This window comes from Schistocerca serialis, chromosome 7, assembly GCF_023864345.2.
Source record: "Schistocerca serialis cubense isolate TAMUIC-IGC-003099 chromosome 7, iqSchSeri2.2, whole genome shotgun sequence".
Classification (NCBI taxonomy): domain Eukaryota; kingdom Metazoa; phylum Arthropoda; class Insecta; order Orthoptera; family Acrididae; genus Schistocerca; species Schistocerca serialis.
The window spans coordinates 235280268-235304983 of record NC_064644.1 but is presented as its reverse complement, the minus strand read 5'-3'; the positions used below and the strand labels follow the sequence as shown (position 1 = coordinate 235304983).

The window sequence follows — 24716 nt, the reverse complement described above, 5'->3', positions numbered from 1 at the left end:
TAAGTTCTAGTAAACGTTCACCAACATGCAGTCTTCTATAGTTGTTGCCCCTGCGCAGAAAACAGCACGTAGGTCGTGAATCTGTAATCCTGAGGCTGTAAGAAACTCTTAGCGAGGAACTGTTGTTTCAGAAATAATTAAATAATCAATCAAATTTTTTTGTATGGGATGCCACTCGCATTTTATTGGTAGAACTCGAGAAACTCTACAATTACGTTCATTTTTAGAGTCGAAAATGGTTTTTATTCCTTAACAAATTAATGAAGTGCATATTTCTGTAATTAGTATCACACTGTTCTTAACTACATGTCCAAATAACCATATATTTCTAATAAAGTCTTAACAGATACCGACCGCGGCAGACTCAACATCTGTCTTCTGACACAACCGAACCAGCTCTGATTTACACACTGACAGTTGCTAACTATGTCTTAACCGATACCGCGGCGGACGGCGTATCCGTCCTCCGAGACTGCCGGACGAGCTCTATTCACAAACTAGAAACTGCAAATTAAATCTTAACTGATACCGTGTCAGACAAATTGTTCTGTCTCCGAGACAGCCGAATCAGCTCGGATCTTACAGCCGAACCACTTCGCCCGCCATCGAATTTAGGCGCGATCCGAAGATCTCCGAAGTCCTTCATCTTCCTTTTCTTTGTTTGTAATTGCTATGGTTATTAATGCTTGTGAAATAATGGAATGATAGCAAGCTATTGAGTGATGCCTTAATTATAAATTCAAATAAGTACGCTTTTGAAATTTTTAAATATTAATAATAGAAGATTACCATTTTGGCGGGCAGCTACCGAAAGCAGCAGCAGCCATTCGCGGAGAAGGACCACAATTTAGGCGGTCTTTCTCACGATACCTACACCGAACAAACCTCACACCAAATTACGTCATCTTGCCACAGCTGCCTTCTCAACTGTTCTAGAAAAGAGCTTCTTGTAGCCGAATATGATAGCTGCAAAGCCAGAAATGTTCCAACTCCACTATATCTTTATTTGTGGTGTAAAAGACTCAAAAGTATCCATCCTTGTATCATTCAACAGTAATGCCGAATATCTGATAACATTTTAGGAAAAGATGTTACGTCAGAATGTAGTGGTGCCATTATAACGTAAAGGGTCAATTATGATCTCTCAGTTACAATTTGTTTCCAGCTGATAGTGGATTCAAAAATGGGAAGCATACCTAACATATTAACTCTTTGGATGCTGTTCTGTTCTTTCAGAAACTAGCACTGACTCACTGTCGAACAATCGAATAGAATTTGGTGCGTGTGAAATGTTTTCAGTGAGAATATGCTACTCGATAGAGGTACATCATATAATTAAGCAAAATATTCAAGCTAGCATGCCCTCAGGTACTAATAATCATGCATTTAATGAAGAATAACTTTGAGCTGTTAAAAACAAAGCATTTACTGATCTGTTTGGTTGATTAATGTTAGTATGCGTAGAAGAAACATTAGTTATGGTCTCTAGATATAACTTTTTAAAAAAAGGAATAGGAAATGTTTTTGTGACCGCTCTCAGTATTACCTCTCTCATATCTGAGTATCAATATCTGTCAATTTCTGTGCTATTAAATGACAATTTAATTTTCGCTTCGTTCTTAATTTTGTGTTTTATTCCTTTCAGGTATTACGCAGAAAAGGTAGGTATGAATATGCCTATCAGTGCATTTTCAATGGTGTTTATTTTATCTGGATTAAGAAGGAATAAGTAATTGAAGTTAAACGGAAAAAAATAAAGAATAATGATTTGCTGTAACAGATCTTCAAATTAACGCTATTGTAAGTGTCAGAGTTTGACACTCAATATTTAACTTAAGTACTGATTTTTTTGTTTGACTGTCAATATTTCATTTGAAAACTGTATTATTTTTTGTCACCGGTGCAATTTAAATAGAATAGTACACATTTATCAGCTAAGTGTAGGTTGAAGACAATGTGTTCTTAGGAAACTCACTTTTTTTCAAACTTCTGTCCATGTTGCCAGAAAATGAAGAGGCAAGAAAGAACAATAAGGAACTAAAAACAAAATCCAACCGTAACGTAAGAGCCGTAAGTGTGTATTCCCACCATATATCAGCAAAGCAACCCCGTGAATTAAATAAAGACGTTGCTTAGGTCACATTAATACAGGAGAAAGGATACCGAAGTAATTCCATAAGTAACTTACCCATATCATCGGCTTCGATTAGTAGTAAAATTTTGGAACATAAACTGTGTACCAAAATTATGAAATACCTCAAAGAAAATGATACACTGACACATAAACAGCATGGGATCTCAAGTTGATTCTCAATTCTAGATTTCCAGAAAGCTTTTCACATCGTTCCTCAAAAGCTGCTAATCTGACTGAGCCCCTACGAGTATCCTCTCAACTGAGCGACTGGTACAATTATTTCCTGCGGGAAAGGTCACACTTCATAGTAACTGATGGGAAGTCACCTAGTGAAAGCGAAGAGGTATCCAGTGCTCCTCGGCGTTACATGCCCTCTGCTGTTTCTGGTACATATATAAACGATTTAGGAAACAATCTGAGCAGCCCTCTTAGACAGTTTGCAGATAAGGTACAGACGGTGTTTAGAAAGGATAGATTGCATGCAACCGGTGGTGGAGTGTTCGTCGCTGTTAGTAGTAGTTTATCCTGTAGTGAAGTAGAAGTGGATAGTTCCTGTGAATTATTATGGGTGGAGGTTACACTCAACAACCGAACTAGGTTAATAATTGGCTCCTTTTACCGACCTCCAGACTCAGCAGCATTAGTGGCAGAACAACTGAGAGAAAATTTGGAATACATTTCACATAAATTTTCTCAGCATGTTATAGTCTTAGGTGGGGATTTCAATTTACCAGATATAGACTGGGACACTCAGATGTTTAGGATGGGTGGTAGGGACAGAGCATCGAGTGACATTATACTGAGTGCACTATCCGAAAATTACCTCGAGCGTTTAAACAGAGAACCGACTCGTGGAGATAACATCTTGGACCTACTGATAACAAACAGACCCGAACTTTTCGACGCTGTATTGCAGAACAGGGAATCAGTGATCATAAGGCCGTTGCAGCATCCCTGAATATGGAAGTTAATAGGAATATAAAAAAAGGGAGGAAGGTTTATCTGTTTAGCAAGAGTAATACAAGGCAGATTTCAGACTACCTAACAGATCAAAACGAAAATTTCTGTTCCGACACTGACAATGTTGAGTGTTTATGGAAAAAGTTCAAGGCAATCGTAAAATGCGTTTTAGACAGGTACGTGCCGAGTAAAACTGTGAGGGACGGGAAAAACCCACCGTGGTACAACAACAAAGTTAGGAAACTACTGCGAAAGCAAAGAGAGCTCCACTCCAAGTCTAAACGCAGCCAAAACCTCTCAGACAAACAGAAGCTAAACGATGTCAAAGTTAGCGTAAGGAGGGCTATGCGTGAAGCGTTCAGTGAATTCGAAAGTAAAATTCTATGTACCGACTTGACAGAAAATCCTAGGAAGTTCTGGTCTTACGTTAAATCAGTAAGTGGCTCGAAACAGCATATCCAGACACTACGGGATGATGATGGCATTGAAACAGAGGATGACACGGGTAAATCTGAAATACTAAACACCTTTTTCCAAAGCTGTTTCACAGAGGAAGACCGCACTGCAGTTCCTTCTCTAAATCCTCGCACAAACGAAAAAATGGCTGACATCGAAATAAGTGTCCAAGGAATAGAAAAGCAACTGGAATCACTCAATAGAGGAAAGTCCACTGGACCTGACGGGATACCAATTCGATTCTACACAGAGTACGCGAAAGAACTTGCCCCCCTTCTAACAGCCGTGTACCGCAAGTCTCTAGAGGAACGGAGGGTTCCAAATGATTGGAAAAGAGCACAGATAGTCCCAGTCTTCAAGAAGGGTCGTCGAGCAGATGCGCAAAACTATAGACCTATATCTCTGACGTCGATCTGTTGTAGAATTTTAGAACATGTTTTTTGCTCGAGTATCATGTCGTTTTTGGAAACCCAGAATCTACTATGTAGGAATCAACATGGGTTCCGGAAACAGCGATCGTGTGAGACCCAACTCGCTTTATTTGTTCATGAGACCCAGAAAATATTAGATACAGGCTCCCAGGTAGAGGCTATTTTTCTTGACTTCCGGAAGGCGTTCGATACAGTTCCGCACTGTCGCCTGATAAACAAAATAAGAGCCTACGGAATATCAGACCAGCTGTGTGGCTGGATTGAAGAGTTTTTAGCAAACAGAACACAGCATGTTGTTATCAATGGAGAGACGTCTACAGACGTTAAAGTAACCTCTGGCGTGCCACAGGGGAGTGTTATGGGACCATCGCTTTTCACAATATATATAAATGACCTAGTAGATAGTGTCGGAAGTTCCATGCGGCTTTTCGCGGATGATGCTGTAGTATACAGAGAAGTTGCAGCATTAGAAAATTGTAGCGAAATGCAGGAAGATCTGCAGCGGATAGGCACTTGGTGCAGGGAGTGGCAACTGACCCTCAACATAGACAAATGTAATGTATTGCGAATACATAGAAAGAAGGATCCTTTATTGTATGATTATATGATAGCGGAACAAACACTGGTAGCAGTTACTTCTGTAAAATATCTGGGAGTATGCGTGCGGAACGATTTGAAGTGGAATGATCATATAAAATTAATTGTTGGTAAGGCGGGTACCAGGTTGAGATTCATTGGGAGAGTGCTTAGAAAATGTAGTCCATCAACAAAGGAGGTGGCTTACAAAACACTCGTTCGACCTATAGTTGAGTATTGCTCATCAGTGTGGGATCCGTACCAGATCCGTTTGACGGAGGAGATAGAGAAGATCCAAAGCAGAGCAGCGCGTTTCATCTACATCTACATCTACATTGATACTCCGCAAGCCACCCAACGGTGTGTGGCGGAGGGCACCTATACGTGCCACTGTCATTACCTCCCTTTCCTGTTCCAGTCGCGTATGGTTCGCGGGAAGAACGACTGTCTGAAAGCCTCCGTGCGCGCTCTAATCTCTCTAATTTTACATTCGTGATCTCCTCGGGAAGTATAAGTAGGGGGAAGCAATATATTCGATACCTCATCCAGAAACGCACCCTCTCGAAACCTGGCGAGCAAGCTACACCGCGATGCAGAGCGCCTCTCTTGCAGAGTCTGCCAATTGAGTTTATTAAACATCTCCGTAACGCTATCACGGTTACCAAATAACCCAGTGACGAAACGCGCCGCTCTTCTTTGGATCTTCTCTATCTCCTCCGTCAACCCGACCTGGTACGGATCCCACACTGATGAGCAATACTCAAGTATAGGTCGAACGAGTGTTTTGTAAGCCACCTCCTTCGTTGATGGACTACATTTTCTAAGCACTCTCCCAATGAATCTCAACCTGGTACCCGCCTTACCAACAATTAGTTTTATATGATCATTCCACTTCAAATCGTTCCGTACGCATACTCCCAGATATTTTACAGAAGTAACTGCTACCAGTGTTTGTTCCGCTATCATATAATCATACAATAAAGGATCCTTCTTTCTATGTATTCGCAATACATTACATTTGCCTATGTTAAGGGTCAGTTGCCACTCCCTGCACCAAGTGCCTATCCGCTGCAGATCTTCCTGTATTTCGCTACAATTTTCTAATGCAGCAACTTCTCTGTATACTACAGCATCATCCGCGAAAAGCCGCATGGAACTTCCGACACTATCTACTAAGTCATTTATATATATTGTGAAAAGCAATGGTCCCATAACACTCCCCTGTGGCACGCCAGAGGTTACTTTAACGTCTGTAGACGTCTCTCCATTGATAACAACATGCTGTGTTCTGTTTGCTAAAAACTCTTCGTCACAGAGTTATTTGGTATCCGTGATAGCGTTACGGAGATGTTTAATAAACTCAAGTGGCATACTCTGCAAGAGAGGCGCTCTGCATCGCGGTGTAGCTTGCTCGCCAGGTTTCGAGAGGGTGCGTTTCTGGATGAGGTATCGAATATATTGCTTCCCCCTACTTATACCTCCCGAGGAGATCACGAATGTAAAAGTAGAGAGATTGGAGCGCGCACGGAGGCTTTCAGACAGTCGTTCTTCCCGCGAACCATACGCGACTGGAACAGGAAAGGGAGGTAATGACAGTGGCACGTAAAGTGCCCTCCGCCACACACCGTTGGGTGGCTTGCGGAGTATAAATGTAGATGTAGATGTAGATGTTTTGAAAGTTAAAGTGCTTCAGCTTTTCTACTCCCGTATGAGATCAACCTATACTGGAACATACCGGAGTGGAATTATGATAACAAAACTATAAAGTGAAATTCACCGTTAAACGAAATTGATTTGTGGCTCTCCGACTACTGAAGGGCAATCACACAGCCACAAACCGATTAAATGTCTTTAAATGTCTGGCTGTGCGCCACTGCACTCGACGTAATGAAGACCCAGCCTATGGAACAGTTAACGTATAGAACGAACAAAACGTAACAATAAATAAAGTGATTTAGCAAGAAACAGTCCGTTTGGATACTAATGTACCCAGACAAACTGATTTTTACGTACCCAAAGTTACCATATGACTTAAAATTGTGGTCTTACAGAAGCTAAAGTCCGCTCAGTAAACCAAACACGATTTGAAATAGCAGTACTTTCAGAGGACGCAGAACATATAATGTAAAGTTTAACATGTTCCAATGTCACCGTGCAGCGTACCTATACGTCCTCCTGCACAAATTTCCAACTTTAAATGTTTTCTCCGAGTCTATCTGAATATCAGTTCACCGCCACCCACGTCGTCTCAAGAATCTATATTAAATGACAATAAATACAACAACATCAAACTATCAGCCGATGTACTGAATTAACTAAGCCCCTAACTAGCTGCTGTCCACGCTAACACTTTATCAGGAAAGCGACTTATACGTTGCATAAGATCATATTACTTTACATGGCTAAGGATAGTCACTGAAAGACCACGACACCATGCCTACTTGCTCCCTGCACAGCTATGTCACGTTTCAATCTTCCCCAGTTTAAATGTTTACTACATGTCTGACCACCACTCAAAATCTACCTTTATATAAGTTTTCACTTGTTCGATGCCAATTTATATGTCTGCCTCGTATCATTTAACTATTGCTTCTCTTTAATTACACCTTGTTAAATTATTAACATTACCGTGCATTTTGTATTTGATATGAGCCGGAGCAGGAGTTGAATTTTAGCTGATCTCCTCTCTTTATCCTTGACAGTTCTGCATTATGCTTGGTATGAGCGTGCATAGGACACAATATTTCGGCAATCGACCACGTTGCCATCATCAGGTGCGCTGTTCACCCGAGATTTATTTCGTCATAAAATACGCCTGGAGAAATTGAGGAATCACAGTTCTGCATTACATTACCCAAAACATTTTCCCCACAAATATAAACATAAAATCCCCTCATTTATATGAGCACATACCATTAAAAAATTTTGTAAACTATTCATGCGCAGACTAACAGTTAAATGTATCTGTGGAGAGCTCTATTTTTGCCCATGGTAGTACAAATCTGTGAGTTTTCTTAAAATAAATATGTTGTTTATTTTACCCTTATGTCAGATATATTCATCCCATTGCGGGTTTCATGTTCTAACAGACAGTGTGCCGTGTGCACTGGTACCATACTTGCATGTGCTGTTATTGTTGTGATAAATGAGTTCGTATGTAGACGATAATAACTTACATGGTAAAAGTGTTACAGACATGGTGATAATTTTATAGAATTTTTTTCTCAATTTTCTTCCAATATCCTTCACAGTTGTGACGGCAGCCATTTTTTGTGGTGAGTAGTTCCGGACAGTCAGGTTCGTTTTCAAACTGTGACCTTAAACGTAGGGTAAGGCGGGGCATAGTAATTCATTTCAACGTTTTGGGCACCAGGGGCACTTAATATTTTATGTTGTTGTTCTTGTTCTGTTCTTCAGTCCTGAGACTGGTTTGATGCAGTTCTCCATGCTACTCTATCCTGTGCAAGCTTCTTCATCTCCCAGTACCTACTGCAACCTACATCCTTCTGAATCTGCTTAGTGTATTCATCTCTTGGTCTCCCTCTACGATTTTTACCCTCCACGCTGCCCTCCAATGCTAAATTTGTGATCCCTTGATGCCTCAAAACTTGTCCTACCAACCGATCCCTTCTTCTAGTCAAGTTGTGCCACAAACTTCTCTTCTCCCCAATCCTATTCAATACGTCCTCATTAGTTATGTGATCTACCCACCTAATCGTCAACATTCTTCTGTAGCACCACATTTCGAAAGCTTCAATTCTCTTCTTGTTCAAACTATTTATTGTCCATGTTTCACTTCCATACATGGCTACACTCCATACAAATACTTTCAGAAACGACTTCCTGACACTTAAATCTGTACTCGATGTTAACAAGTTTCTCTTCTTCAGAAACGATTTCTTTGCCATTGCCAGTCTACATTTTATATCCTCTCTACTTGGACCATCATCAGTTATTTTACTCCCTAAATAGCAAAACTCCTTTACTACTTTAAGTGTCTCATTTCCTAATCTAATTCCCTCAGCATCACCCGATTAAATTTGACTACATTCCATTATCCTCGTTTTCTTTTGTTGATGTTCATCTTATATCCTCCTTTCAAGACACTGTCCATTCCATTCAACTGCTCTTCCAAGTCCTTTGCTGTCTCTGACAGAATTACAATGTCATCGGCGAACCTCAAAGTTTTTACTTCTTCTCCATGAATTTTAATACCTACTCCGAATTTTTCTCTTGTTTCCTTTACTGCTTGCTCAATATACAGATTGAATAACATCGGGGAGAGACTACAACCCTGTCTCATTCCTTTCCTAGCCACTGCTTCCCTTTCATGCCCCTTGACTCTTATAACTGCCATCTGGTTTCTGTACAAATTGTAAATAGCCTTTCGCTCCCTGTATTTTACCAATGCCACCTTTAGAATGTGAAAGAGAGTATTCCAGTCAACATTGTCAAAAGCTTTCTCTAAGTCTACAAATGCTAGAAACGTAGGTTTGCCTTTTCTTAATCTTTCTTCTAAGATAAGTCGTAAGGTTAGTATTGCCTCACGTGTTCCAACATTTCTACGGAATCCAAACTGATCTTCCCCGAGGTCCGCTTCTATCAGTTTCTCCATTCGTCTGTAAAGAATTTGCGTTAGTATTTTGCACCTGTGACTTATTAAACTGATAGTTCGGTAATTTTCACATCTGTCAACACCTGCTTTCTTAGGGATTGAAATTATTATATTCTTCTTGAAGTCTGAGGGTATTTCACCTGTCTCATACATCTTGCTCACCAGATGGTAGAGTTTTGTCAGGACTGGCTCTCCCAAGGCGGTCAGTAGTTCTAATGGAATGTTGTCTACTCCCGGGGCCTTGTTTCGACTCAGGTCTTTCAGTGCTCTGTCAAACTCTTCACGCAGTATCGTATCTCCCATTTCATCTTCATCTACATCCTCTTCCATTTCCATAATATTGTCCTCAAGTACATCGCCTTGTATAAACCCTCTATATACTCCTTCCACCTTTCTGCCTTCCCTTCTTTGCTTAGAACTGGGTTGCCATCTGAGCTCTTGATATTCATACAAGTGGTTCTCTTCTCTACAAAGGTCTTTTTAATTTTCCTGTAGGCAGTATCTATCTTACCCCTAGTGAGACAAGCCTCTACATCCTTACATTTGTCCTCTAGACATCCCTGCTTAGCCATTTTGCACTTCCTGTCGATCTCAATTTTGAGACGTTTGTATTCCTTTTTGCCTGCTTCATTTACTACATTTTTATATTTTCTCCTTTCATCAATTAAAATTCAATATTTCTTCTGTTACCCAAGGATTTCTATTAGCCCTCGTCTTTTTACCTACTTGATCGTCTGCTGCTTTCACTGCTTCATCCCTCAGAGCTACCCATTCTTCTACTACTGTATTTCTTTCCCCCATTCCTGTCAATTGTTCCCTTATGCTCTCCCTAAAACTCTCTACAACCTCTAGTTATTTCAGTTTATCCAGGTCCCATCTCCTTAAATTCCCGCCTTTTTGCAGTTTCTTCAGTTTCAATCTGCAGTTCATAACCAAGATATTGTGGTTAGAATCCATATCTGCCACTGGAAATGTCTTACAATTTAAAACCTGGTTCCTAAATCTCTGTCTTACCATTATATAATCTATTTGATACCATTTAGTATCTCTAGGATTCTTCCAGGTATGCAACCTTCTTTTATGATTCTTGAACCAAGTGTTAGCTATGATTAAGTTATGCTCTGTGCAAAATTCTACAAGGCGGCTTCCTCTTTCATTTCTTCCCCCCAATCCATATTCACCTACTATGTTTCCTTCTCTCCCTTTTCCTACTGACGAATTCCAGTCACCCATGACTATTAAATTTTCGTGTCCCTTCACTACCTCAATAATTTCTTTTATCTCGTCATACATTTCATCAATTTCTTCATCATTTGCAGAGCTAGTTGGCATATAAACTTGTACTACTGTAGTAGGCATGGGCTTTGTGTCTATCTTGGCCACAATAATGCGTTCACTATGCTGTTTGTAGTAGCTAACCCGCACTCCTATTTTTTCATTCATTATTAAACTTACTCCTGGATTACCCCTATTTGATTTTGTATTTATAACCCTGTATTCACATGACCAAAAGTCTTGTTCCTCCTGCCACCGAACTTCACTAATTCCCACTATAACTTTAACCTACCCATTTCCCTTTTTAAATTTTCTAACCTACCTGCCCGATTAAGGGATCTGACATTCCACGCTCCGATCCGTAGAACGCCCGTTTTCTTTCTGCTGATAACGACGTCCACTTGAGTAGTCCCCGCCCGGAGATCCGAACGGGGGACTATTTTACCTCCGGAATATTTTACCCAAGAGGACGCCATCATCATTTAATCATAGAGTAAAGCTGCATGTCCTCGGGAAAAATTACGGCTGTAGTTTCCCCTTGCTTTCAGCCGTTCGCAGTACCAGCACAGCAAGGCCGCTTTGGTTAATGTTACAAGGCCAGATCAGTCAATCATCCAGACTGTTGCCCCTGCAACTACTGAAAAGGCTGCTGCCCCTCTTCAGGAACCACATGTTTGTCTGGCCTCTCAACAGATACCCTTCCGTTGTGGTTGCACCTACGGTACGGCCATCTGTATCGCTGAGGCACGCAAGCCTCCCCACCAACGGCAAGGTCCATGGTTCATGGGGGGGAAATATTTTATGACGCAAGTTAAATTAATATGGCGAAGAGATCATAATTATAAGTTTTCTGTGATAAAGGTATATTGCTTCAAGATCCAGTGTTTTTCATTATAAAGAGGCAAATTCAAAATTTTGAAACAATGGAAAAATGAAAAAATGTGGAGTTATTTGAATTGTAACTGTGACTCCGTGAATCACTGTAAAAACGAGATGTGGAAGATTACACTTTTTAAGTATTCCAGTAACTGTTACAATCATTTCCCACAGCGGAACTGTTTACGATCAGTATCTCCCACACAATATTCGTGAAACTATACCTTGCACTTATCACTCGTCATCCATGTCCCTTTCTTCACAGCTCTAGGGTCGTAATATTTGATGTTGCAGAAACAACAAGGTACGTTTTCTTCCTCCGATTCAACTTCAGGTGATTACGAAGATGAATCCTCTTCTGGATTTGAAGGTCTCCCTGGGCACCCAGTGCATTTTTGCAACCGTTTGCCTTCTTTCTTTGGGTGTTTTAAAATGCCAGTTAGCGAAACAGAAGAAACTAATGAAATGATATTGCTGAGCTCTGCCTTCGAATTTCGTGGTAGATTAGAAGGGTTTGCAAGAATCGGTCTATTTCTAATTATGTGGTAACATAATGAGACTCATGGTTCTGGGATGTTGACGAAGGAAGGAAATCGAGTGATGGTATTTTTCTGGGATTGAAGGAAAATACTTCCGTGCCTTAAAATCCCTTCACAACATTTCCTAAATTAGCTCTAGGTGTTCTGGAGCCGTCGAAAATTTTACCAAAGCTAATGTTGTAATAGAGGCTGTGGAGTTGTTTTATATAATTAGGCTACACGAATCATTTTATTTAGAAGAAATAATACATATTATATTCCAATTCAGAAATCTCCACGCTACCCTAATTATAATCATACAATGTCACCAAGATACAATTAACCAGATATTAATTATTTTTCTCTATTAATCATTATGTAAATAAAAAATAACAGAGTTGGCATGAGTAGTTTGTGACTATGCATCTATGCAATTATTACTAGCGAAGATAACGAATATTTGGTTACATGTACGTTGGTGGGACATTGTGCAGTAAACTTACGTCTAAGGCCAGAGTTTGAAATTGAACCTGACTGTCTGAACTAATCACGGCAGAGAAACGACTGTTATCGAAAGAGTGACGGATACTGGAAGAAAACCTAAAAAATTAATACTTAAGAATCTTGTTCTATTCTTCGTCAGTATGTTGGAACTTCATTAATTTATATTAGTTGTATTTTTATTCCGATTTCAAGTCTATTTTGGAAATAATGTTAGTGTTTTTGGTGAATGTAGAAATGTTTTAGTTAAAAATACAACCAGAACCTCGTCAAGCTGTTAGTTTCCATGGTCATGCGGTCTCCTGGTTCAGTCCTATCCCATCGTGGGAAATCCCAGGTCACATCCGCTGAATGGGGGAGCAAGTACCTCCTCAGGTCCCCGTTCAGCTTGCTGCAACAGCTCGGTCTTAGCCTACGCCTCGGGCCCTGCACTCACCTACCAACATGCCAGCCATATACCGTTCACCTGCAACACGTCGTCCCTGTATCAGTTCATGAATATTGCCCTCTGCTTTTAACGTCACGTCGCGTCACTACTAAGTCATCATAATATCCAAATGAATTCCAAAATTACATATACCACATGCGTGCAGCTGCGAAAGCTGGAAGTTGGCCCTAAACAATAAAAAAGGTCTTTCCTTGAGTAAATTTAAAAAATCTGATAAATTTTGTTTCCACGATATAATATGAATTACTTTAGTTATCCATTCAGTTAAATAATCAAAGATATAAAATGTGAACAACTTTATTTGGGAGTAACACATAGAAAGGGTAGGGTAACCAAGGACTGCTTTTCATTATTAGAAAGAAGATGCTAACGAAACTGCCTACGGAGTGGAATCCTTAACATTTAGTACTGAAGTGGGACATCGAAAAGGTTCCGTTTGTTGTTGTTGTTTGTTTGGAGGGAAGAAACCAAACAGCGAGGTCATCGGTCTCATCGGATGAGGGAAGGATGGGGAAGGAAGTCGGCCGTGCCCTTTCAAAGGTACCATCCCAGGATTTGCTTGGATCGATTTAGGAAAATCACGGAAAACCTAAATCAGGATGGCCGGACGCGGGATTGAACCGTCGTCCTCCCGAATGCGAGTCCAGTGTGCTAACCACTGCGCCACCTCGCTCGGTTAAAGGTTCCGTGAAGGGGAACTCGTTGTGTAGCGTCTTGAAATAGAGCACCATGCTTCACAAACATAATAAGTGAGTTGGGATGGCGGTCATTAAAGAAGGCGTTTTAACTTGCGACAAGACAATCTTGTCTTGTCCACAGCAAAAACCAAGTCTCTTATTGATATTATATGCAGAGTAAGAATAAAGTTGTCTTCGGGCGTGGTAAGCAAAGTAAGAGGGTAGCAAGTTGACCGACACAGAGCTGACTGGCCACAATCCAGTTTGCAGCGTCGAGGCGCACGATAGAGCTACAAGGTATAAGCACACAGAGTGTGTCAGGTCATTACTGACAGCGACACACTGATAGGCGCCAAGTGCACACAGCACACGTAACGATAGAGTCATAGTAGGGTCAGCAGTACTGGTTAGACAGAGAAGCGTAGGAAGAGAAAGTCAACGCAGGCTTTTGGACGTAGCGTGTGCCGATATTAAGAGAGTCACCTCTAACCTTCCACCCAGCCTCTGAAGAACTGCTGAAGAATAACGCATAAACAGAATCAATAAGGTATGCGAGAAATGGCTCTGAGCACTATGGGACTTAACATCTGAGATCATCAGTCCCCTATAACATAGAACTACTTAAACCTAAGTAACCTAAGGACATCACACACATCCATGCCCGAGGCAGGATTCGAACCTGCGGCCGTAGCGGTCGCGCGTTTCCACACTGAAGCGCCTAGAACCGCTCGGCCACACTGGCCGGCAAGGTATGCGAGAACTCATCGACGTTACATCGTGGCAAGCGCCGGTGAGAACGAAGGGGATGGGCGAATGAAACAAGGGCGCAGGAGGCTCCGAGAGAAGTTAAGCAGAGAAGGTAGGCAGAAACCAGCAGAGAAGAGTAACGGTCAAGTTAGCTGTCACAATAAAGCTGCAGGCAGACGGCGGGAAGTGATAGAGGTCGCTGCTGGAAGACAGCAGCCGGATCTCACGGCACTGTAGTGTGGGATTCTGTGTGTTCGTCTTTAACACGAACACACAGAGCAATCGGAACGCTGATAGTCACCATCTCTGTATTAAGACAGCCACGGCAGATAAACTGAGATTTTAAAACTTCAGAAATAAATTTATTTGTTAAACGCTTCTAATGTTTTTAATTGCAATCCAACTGCCAGTCCTTTACCTTGACACAGGGGATTCTTAACATCATAGCCAGATCACGTCGCCGTTTCACAACGGTCAACCTGCCAAATACGAAGGCTTTTCGGCATTTAAGGTTTGATCGATTGAGAAATGCAAACCACCGTGAAAATCCGATGAAGTCTTGCGTAGACGTGTTGGACAGATTCTCCAGTATGCTCGTCGATTGCGTCACGTCGCTCTTTTCAGTTCTGAGCACACAGTGAGCACGTGCAGATGCTTCCACCGACAGCCTGTGAGAGATTTCGCCTGAATTCATGCAGACTACACACCGTAACTGTCATGCTTGACGGCCGCACAGTTAGGGGCAATGAGGACACTCCTGCAGCGTTTTAAATGGGAAGTGTTTGATCACCCACCATACAGCCCGGACTTTGCTACCTTTGAATCTCATCTCTGCTCACAGGATGAACAACATTTAGCCACAATCAACAAACTGCAGATCAGTGTAGAGAACTGGCAGAAAGCACAGGCGGTTGCCTTCTGTCATGATGGTATTGGATTGTTGATACAGTTCTGCGGCAGATGTCTCAGTCTGAGCGATGACTATGTAGAGAAGTAGTTGAAAGGTGTAATTAACTTTTGATTTTCACTGTGATTGCCATTTCGCAACCGATCGGACCTTACTTTCCGAATAGCCCCCTTACTTCATAACGAAACGTGTTGCCCAGTCGTAGGCAAAACGCACTCTCACAATTACAATCACGAATAACTATCGATATAAAACAAGAGGTGTTGGAGCTCGGGTGGGAAGATGTATATGTTCCTTTTTCACATCTGTTTTTCGAATGTGCCACGCTCGAGAAACAGCCTAAAAGTGATTCCAAGGACCCTCTGCGTAACACTTAAGTGTGAATTACAGAACAATCATGTAGATGTATATTATACGAGGGTCACTCCAAAAGAAGTGTACACTATTTTTGTACAAATACAGTTTTCATTCCTCATGTGTGAAAGTTTTACAGTGTGTAGATACATCCTTCCGACTTGTTTTCAAACTTAATTCAACCTGTTCCCCTGAGTGGCGCCTCGCAGCATGTCTCCAAGACGGCTGCTACACTTGACGTTCGTTAGAAGCAACGTGATATCATAGAACTCCTGTGCTGTGAAAACGAGACGGTGGGAAACATCCACAAGAGGTTGAAAAAGGTGTATGGAGATGCTGCTCTCGATCGCAGTACAGTTAGTCGGTGGGTAAGCAGGTTACATTATGAAAGCGGGCACGGCAATATTGAGGATTGTCCTCGCAGCGGCAGGCCTCGTACTGTACACACTGCAGACAATGTGCAGAGAGTTAACGAATTGGTGACTGCTGGCAGACGCATCACAGTGAACGAATTGTTAAACTAGGTTGGGATAGGGGAAGGAAGTGTTTGCAGAAAACTGAAAGTGTTGGCGTTAAAAAAGGTTTGTGCCATCTGGGTTCCCAGGATGTTGACAATGGCTCTCAAAGAAACAAGAAAAACGGTATGCAGCGAACTTTTGGAACAGTACGAGAGTAATGGAGATGAATTTCTTGGAGGAATTGTGACAGGTGATGAAACATGGCTCCATCATTTTTCACCAGAAAGGAACAGGCAATTAATGGAGTGGTATCATACAAATTCACCCAAGAAAAAAAAATCCAAAACCACACCTTCTGCTGGAAAAGTTATGGCTACGGTGTTTTTCGATTCCGAAGGACACTTGCTTGTGGACATCATGACAAACGGAACCACCATAAATTCTGACGCATATGAGACGACACTGAAGAAACTTCAAGCCCGACTGAGTCGCGTTCGACCACATCGGCAAAAGCAGGATGTTTTGCTGTTGCACGACAATGCACGGCCACATGTTGGTCAATAAACCATGGAAGCGATAACAAAACTCGGATGGACAACGCTGAAATACCTGCCTTACAGTCCTGACCAGGCTCCATGTGACTATCATCTCTTTGGGAAACTGAAAGACTCTCTTCGTGGAACAAGGTTTGAAGATGATGACTCCCTTGTGGACGCTGCCAAACAGTGGCTCCAAGAGGTTGGTCAAGAATCTTACCGTGCGGGTATACAGGCGCTGGTTCCAAGATGGCGTAAGGCAGTTGAAAGGGATGGAAATTATGTGGAGAAATTAAAATATTGTTCCTAAAGGATGTATCTTCACACTGTAAAACTTTCAAACATGTAGAATAAAAGATGGATTTAGAAAAAATAGCATGCATTTCTTTTGGAGTCTCCCTCGTAAATTTAGACAACATTGTCTCTGGAGCGCAGCGATCTGGTGCTACCTTTAATTAAAACGACAGTCGATATCGCAATAACATTTGTTTATTATTACCGGTTCCGGCTTATGTTGAAGCCATCCTCAGATTTTTTAGACCTTACCACAGTAGGAGTGTACGGTCGTGATATCACGTCAAGAACCGAAGAGCCGCAAGCACCAGCCACAGGGGGTCTAAAAATTCAAAGGTTGGCTTTAACATAAGCCGGAACCGGTAATAACAAACAAATGTTATTGCGATATCGACTGTTGTTTTAATTAAAATTTATATATAGATTAGATGTAGATCAGTGCCCGCCGCGGTGTGCCAACCCCACGCGTGTGGGCCATGTGCGGGTCAAGGCCCAGTCTCGCTCTCGGATTTGCTCAGTCCTCCTCGGAATTACACGGAGTAGCGTGATATTTCAGCTAGCTTTGCGGTGCGGCACGGCACGTTTCGGTTAGCTAACCCTGAGTTCTGGAGAATCGTGGTGTCCTCGTTATTTGCCATCCGCTGTTAGTTCCTGGCATGAAGGACGTTCACAGGTGCAGTGGCTGTTAGAACAAACGGAAGCACTCTAAGGTCCTATCGTCACTATCCTTGAAATGAATCGGAATGACAGAAGCGAGGAGTGCGATTTCTCAGTTCGACATAAGGGACGGGTGGTGCAAATTTACTGTGAAACGTCATTACAGTACCATGCAGGAAGAATTTTAAAGATTTAGATGGCAATGAAAGAGCAAAAAATTAAAACGATCGATCTTCAGGATTCATTGTTCTGCACTTCGTACTAAATTTGCAGGCATGGAGGACGTGAAGAAACTGCTGGTACAAATAGTAATATCTCTTATCACACTCATTATTATGTTGTCATTTCTAACAGTTTTCAGTGCAACTGAACTAAAAATATGGTGACTTCATATATTACTGTTAAATACGTAGATTAAGTCATGAAGCACGCATGGACCGGTCTTTCTATTTAAAGCTAGCTATTGTTGAATTTATGAAGGGAAAAGGAGTTTAGCAGCGAAAATTAGAACATCTGCAATGGATTGCAAACTTCGCATTTTAAATAGATTTCATTGCACACTGCACACAGTAGGAAATATCAAGGTAATTTCTTTCTGATGTGATGGGAATGCATTTCAAAACGAACCCGCGTAGTACAAGGGACACATTCTGACAAAGATCGTCCAGTTCCCTAAGATCACTGGCGTTAAAGACAACGTGAAGTTTGAAGAGTTCATTGTGTCTTGGAAAACATTACAAGGACATTACCAATCTTCCCTCCTTTTTTCAAGCTGTTTTCGAGGCCATTTGCCGTTCCAGTTGAAAGTGACCCTGCGTACGTGAAAATGTAACTGACTAACCTGCAAGGTGATTCCAGTTGTAATGACAGATATTTCTACGTTAAGAGGAGTACTTACATCCTACAGCTAGTATTAAATTTGCAATATTCATTACCCATTATCTCAGAACCTTTAAGAGATAGAGAGATTAAATTTTTAGGAAGTATAGTTACTCTCATTTTCTGATTACCGAACCACGATCAAAATATACAGGCAAATAATTAGTTAGTAATGATTTTTCAAAAATTATGTTCAATTTTTTAAAAAAGTTCCCTGTTCCTTCTGTAAGTAAAAACCGTTAAAAATAGAGATGGTTTCGGTGATTTTTTTTCCTTTATTGAATTTGTTTGAATTTTGAATATAAGCTGGCAGCAGCTTAGTACGCTGCTCCACAGCCTACAGAATTTTTAAAACCGTAAGAAGAAAAGAAACAATAAAAGCAGGCGATAAAACGGTGACTTAAATTCTTAAACGGCGGAAAATTGTGGAAAGTTAAAACATAAAGCAAAGAGATCGGCAAGGCTAATAAAATACACAGGAAGCAGACAAGTAAAATAGTAGACACACAATTTAAAAAAACATGGCGACAGTCTGGTTTCTGTTCGCAAGAGAGAAAAAAATCACACCCAGCGACAGTATGATGTCCGTTCACAACACTTTGCAAAAGACACACAACACTTAACACTCACTGTAAAACACTGCACGAAAATGTCGGCACAACGATGACACTCACTAGCCACAGGCAGAATGGGGGGGGGACCTGGACACATGAGGGGGAGAACAAGGAGGGAGGAGAGCAAAAAACGAAAAGGGAGGGGGGGAATCAAAGGAGGGAGAGGACTCATAAGGGGGAGAGGGGCAGGGCAGACACGAGAGGGAATGGGAAGAGGCAGAGGAGCAAAGTGCAAAAGGACTCAGGGGAGAGAATTGGGGCAGAGATAGGGTAGGTGGGGAAAAAAAGAGGGCGGAAGGGGGGGAGAGGGTGCCCGGGAAAAGGACAGAGGAAAGGAGGTGGGAGTGAGGATCAGAGTTGATAGGAGGGATAAATGGAGGGAGAGAGGGCATCATTCGGGAGGTGGAGTTGATGGAAGCCACCTTGGGAAAGGAGATGAAGGGTGTAGAGATGGAGGGTAGGGGGGACACAACAGGGAAGACGTGGCAGGGGGCGTGGATGGGAGAGGAGAGGAGCAACCAGGGGGTGTGGGGGATCAAGGTGGCGGGAGGTGTAGATATGTTTGCGTAATAGGAGCAGATGGGGGAAAGGAATGAGGTCATAGAGGATCCGTGTGCAGATATCCAGGCGGGACTGGCATAACAGAGGATGGGACGGATTAAGGATTTGTAGGTGTGGAGGATGGTAGAGGGGTGCAGCCCCCATGTCCGGCCAGAGAGGCGGATGTGGGCTTTGGATTGGATGGAGCGGAGATGAGGAACCCAGGTTAGGTGACGGTCAATCGTGAGGCCAAGGTAGGTGAGAGTGGGGGTGAGGCAGAAAGGACGGGCGCAGACAGTAAGGGAGAAATCCAGGAACCGGAACGAGCGAGTAGTACGTCCTACGATGATTGCCTGGGTCTTGGAAGGATTGATTTTCAGGAGCCACTGGTTACACCATTCAGCAAGAAGGTCAAGGTGATGCTGGAGAAGGCGTTGGGACCGTTGGAGGGTAGGAGCGAGGGCGAGGAATGCGGTGTCATTGTCATATTGCAAGAGGTGTACTGGAGGGTGGGGGGGGGGGGGGTTGGGGCATATCTGTCGTGTACAGGAGGTAGAGGAGAGGGGAGAGGACAGAGCCCCAGGGGCACACCTGCAGAGGGGTAGAGGGTGTGGGAACTGGTATTATGGATGGTAACATAGGAGGGGCGGCGGGAGAGGAATGAAGCCATCAGACGGATGTAGTTGACAGGAAGGGCGTAGGTTTGGAGTTTAAACAGAGACCGGGATGCCAGACACGGTCGTAGGCCTTCTCGAGGTCGATTCGGTGGTTCAACAGGTGCAGTATACAAAGATGTAACATTTGTAACATAAGACAAATGTATCTGTAATAGTTACGGAGATAATCCATGCCCAAAGCGGTGCATTATCCTTTTGACGAGCTGTGAGCTCGCACAATCACTTCCTCTACTTTGTTGCTCGTTTTACTAAACATTTTGATCACTGAATGAAAACCACTCTGCCTTCACTTGCTCTTTGCTTGTAGGTGCTTAACTGTTTCTTTAGCGAGCATACTTTGTTCTATGCTGACATTGTCGGATAGATGGTGCATTCTGCGAATGCGTAGCGTTCTCCTCTGCAGTTCCAAAACAAACCGTGAATATTACCACATGATCCGAAATGGTACAGTTGGCAGCACTGCGGTGGCGGCAATCGAGATGCAAACTGCGTCCTCGGCGCGCACGGAGCGCGTATCCCAGCCGCTAGCTCTCCCATGCGGCCGCACCAATTAGCATTGCGTTTGCGTGTGGACCCCATTTGATAGGCGGCCAGCCGGTGGACCTCCCACGAGCGCGGAAGTCGCGTCCGAACCAGCGGCGGGCCGCGCCACTGGCAAGATGAATGGAGGCGCGGCCAGGAGTGGGAAACACGGAATAATCGTAAGCAAGACTTGCCGCTCTACGTGCGTGCGGGCGGGCGTGCGTGACGCTGGTAACGGGCCGCATAATATTATATTTATGAGGCTTGGGGTGGCCGGTGCTGATCCCGCATACGACCGAGTCTGAGTCAGCTGCGGGGTCCGGTTACCAGGATAATGGCCCGTTCGCATCGCACTCCAGCACTCGCACCGGACGCAGTGCTAATGTTGTACGTATTTCACAGTAAACCTCATCACTAACTTCCGTTCTGATCAGTGTTTGAAGAAACTAATCTACAATATTCTGTAAATGATAACGCTTTCTCCATTTGGCTGGTAATTTCTTTCCTTCTGGGTACAATATTGCAATTTCTGGTTTGTAGACAATGTCAAGAGATTTTAAAATTAAAATAAAATCGTAATGTCATGTTGGTATATTATTTTGATATTGAAATTTAAAGCACGGAAAGACGCAGAGAATATGCTGTTAATAGGAGACATATTATTATTGTCCTTTCGAAATAACTTACTTTCTACTTCTTAGTATATCCAAAGGACGTCGTATTTATTGTCACCATACTGTGATCGTCCTTTTAATGACATCGTATTGTACGTTACAGTACAGAAACTGTTAGGTTATCAACAATTTTCCGTAATGACTAAAGATAAATGTACAATGACATTAAGAGCATTGTTTTTTGCAGAGCAGGATTTGGAGGAAACTGGTATTTTGGTTGGGATAATTTTTGTGTTGTCTTATACTTAATCTGTATTAGATAATAATATCAATGTTAATTCTTTTGGCACATAACCAACTGCAATGTACAGTTCAATAATTTGATGACACAAGAGTAGTATGGCCTGTATTTAGTTACTCGTGTTTCTTGGCAAGGCTCAGGCAATAATATTTTATTACTATGGTGGACTACTGGCTTTAAAGATAAGGTTTTTAGGTTCCTTGGGATAAATATTCTCTTGGCCTAGTAACTTCCATTCCCAACTCCTCGGACTGAATATCGAACTTAAAATACCAGAATAATTGTTGTTTGCCGGCCGGAGTGGCCGAGCGGTTCTAGGCTCTATAGTCTAGAAACGCGCGACCGCTACGGTCGCAGGTTCGAATCCTGCCTCGGGCATGGATGTGTGTGATATCCTTAGGTTAGTTATGTTTAAGTAGTTCTACGTTCTAGGGAACTGATGCCCTGATAAGTCTCATAGTGCTCAGAGCCATTTGAGCCATTTGACTCAATAATCATTGTTTCAGTTGTGTTGCAGCAACAATCTAGAGGGAGTTGTCAAAGTATTTTAACTTTTTTGTATGGTGACAGGACAATTTAACGATGGTTTTGATCTCTATAGTGTATGATGTCCCAGCTGTTTACGACTTGATAGATAACCATTAATAACATACGATTCACCGACCTAACGTCGATGGTTAAACGAACACTGGGATACCAGCTACTGATTTATTGACATTTTATTGCACTACGTCCCAGAACGACAACAATCGACTCAAACGGGAGCGATTGTATTCTCAATTCTACTGGCACAGATCCCTACTTTTCAACGAAAACGATTTTTTGCCAGAATGTGAAAACAACAGCATGCAAGGTGCTTTGAGTGATAAGGTGTCAGGCCACAAAAAAAAGAGAAACTGATATGTGCAAACTATTATTACGATTTTTTAACACTTGGAATTTGACCAACTCAGATTCGGATAGCAATCCAAGAAATCTTGAATAAATACTTAATACTAACTTGAGATTTCAAAACGTGACATTGTGTACACGTACAGCTCACCCATGTAATTTTTTCTCCAAATGAATTCAATAAAGCACAGTATGAGTTCACGTACTACTGCAACAGACAGAAAAACATTTCAGTTAACAAATGTTCCAGAATAAGACATCAACTTGTAGTTAACACATCAGTGAACCCGCTTAACCGCACGAGATCACAACAAGGAACGAGCCACTACACAAGAAACAGTGCGCAATTAACATTTACATAAATCAGAGGACTGTTATTTGAGCCCTCACAAATACGTAGCGATTGTATCTGTACAGAGGCAGAGGCTAGAAACATATTGTGAGTTCATTTTAAATGAAGACGTTTAAATATTTCGCATCAGACCAAAAAAATTATATTTCTAATTTGTTTATCTTGGACGGAAGCATCCAATTATACCAAACTCGAGCCCTCCGCCCCGCCACCACCACCACCACCACTCCACACCGTGCATAAGTGGCGGGGGTCAACTTTGAAATATTCTTTGAGAAACCCCGTTTTTTTCTTTTATTGGAGATCATGAATCAAAGGTAAAATCTACATACGTTTTCCCAGAGGCTAGGTGCTATAAAACGTAAGTCAATGACGATGTGAAGCCAGACAGTATTACGGACGACTGCCTGGGTAAATAAAAATGCAAAGAATACCAGGACACGTTTTTAAGTTTATAGCTGCGTTTAAAATTTATCTCCCGTTTCTTGCTATTTTCAGTACAACACCTGAAGATCGGTGTGTTTAAAATAAATGAACCTTACAACTGTAGCGGTATTTTCAACCTCTCGTACAGTGCTCAGTTTCCGATGTTCCTCCGACAGGATTGTTTATACAGAAGTTTTGTCTGATGCTTTTTCTTTCCTTCACCACAGAAAGCGCTTTAATCGGAGGAACAGAAAACCCATTCGCAATATTGTTTTCCTCCGACATATCGAACAGGGAACTACACGACGCGCCACCGTGGCCGTGTATCGAACTACGATGTGTCATAACAGGCAGCAGCCCTGTGTGTGGAGGTCACGTATCGTGCCGACTTAAATTGACAGCGGCTCTAAACGTTATAATACTTTTTCTGTGTTTATTCTCTGCGCACCTACGTAACATTTGAGGGGGGGGGGGGGGACCACACGTGCAAGTGGACGATGAGTGTTGCAACTACAGAAAAGAAAATGGAAATCATCCTGATTTATGGAGAAATGTTGCCTTGTATGCCGAGCTTTTTCCAGAGCAAGCTCACTCTCGTTCGTTCTTTTACAAGGTTGTGAACGCCTTTATGTCTGATGGCAGCGTACAGACAGGCAAAAGGAAACGAAGGAAACATCTTACAGGGGAAACTAATGAAACAGTTTTACTTGCGGCAGGGCACAAACACCCATGGATCCCACCGAGAGGATTCGATTCGGATGTGGCTCACCTCCCTGCTTCGCGAGACAGTTCGCTGCACACATCGCTATACGAGGATGTCACAAGCATTGATTACGATAGCTAAAGTTCACAGCGGTACATTCACGTGGGGCACACTACTTTTTCGTTTACGTTAGCTGACGACTGTGGCAGACTGAGGGATATTTGACCACAAAATTAAAATGAAACAAGTTCGTCAAGTCATCACAACAGGGCGTCCCATGCGACGGAACAAACGCAAGGAAGGAGAGAGAGAGACCTTTAGTTACATTTTTTGTAAAAACCCGCAGCGCTATCGACTTCTTTTGTACGTATGAAACCGAGCGAGCACATAACATATCAAACACACGCACGCACACACCCACATGCACACTCACACACACACACACGCACAAACACACACACACACACACACACACACACACACACACACACACACACACACACAAGTACACACAGTTCCACGTGTACTAGTAAACTGTGTCACAAGACAGGCATCGCGCTAGTTCGGCGAGTTGAGTTTCATTACAGGGCCATGGAACAACGGAAGAGGACGTGGCTTGCTGAGGCCTGTAATACCGTTATCGGACAATCTGATTAACGGAGATAGCAGGCTGCCGGCTGCTGGCTGGCTGGCGCTCGTGCCGTATTTAATAAAGTGGCCGTCAGAGGCGGGCCGCACATTGTCTGCTTCGAGGTCAGTCCGCCACGCTCCACCTAC

The 24716-nt window shown here is 42.5% G+C and overlaps 1 protein-coding gene across 1 annotated transcript in view; it reads left to right on the top strand.

Annotated features, from left to right (window-relative positions):
* LOC126412724 (uncharacterized) overlaps positions 1-24716 on the top strand; it is an 803546-nt gene that overhangs the window by 177497 nt on the left and 601333 nt on the right. The window lies entirely within an intron of this gene.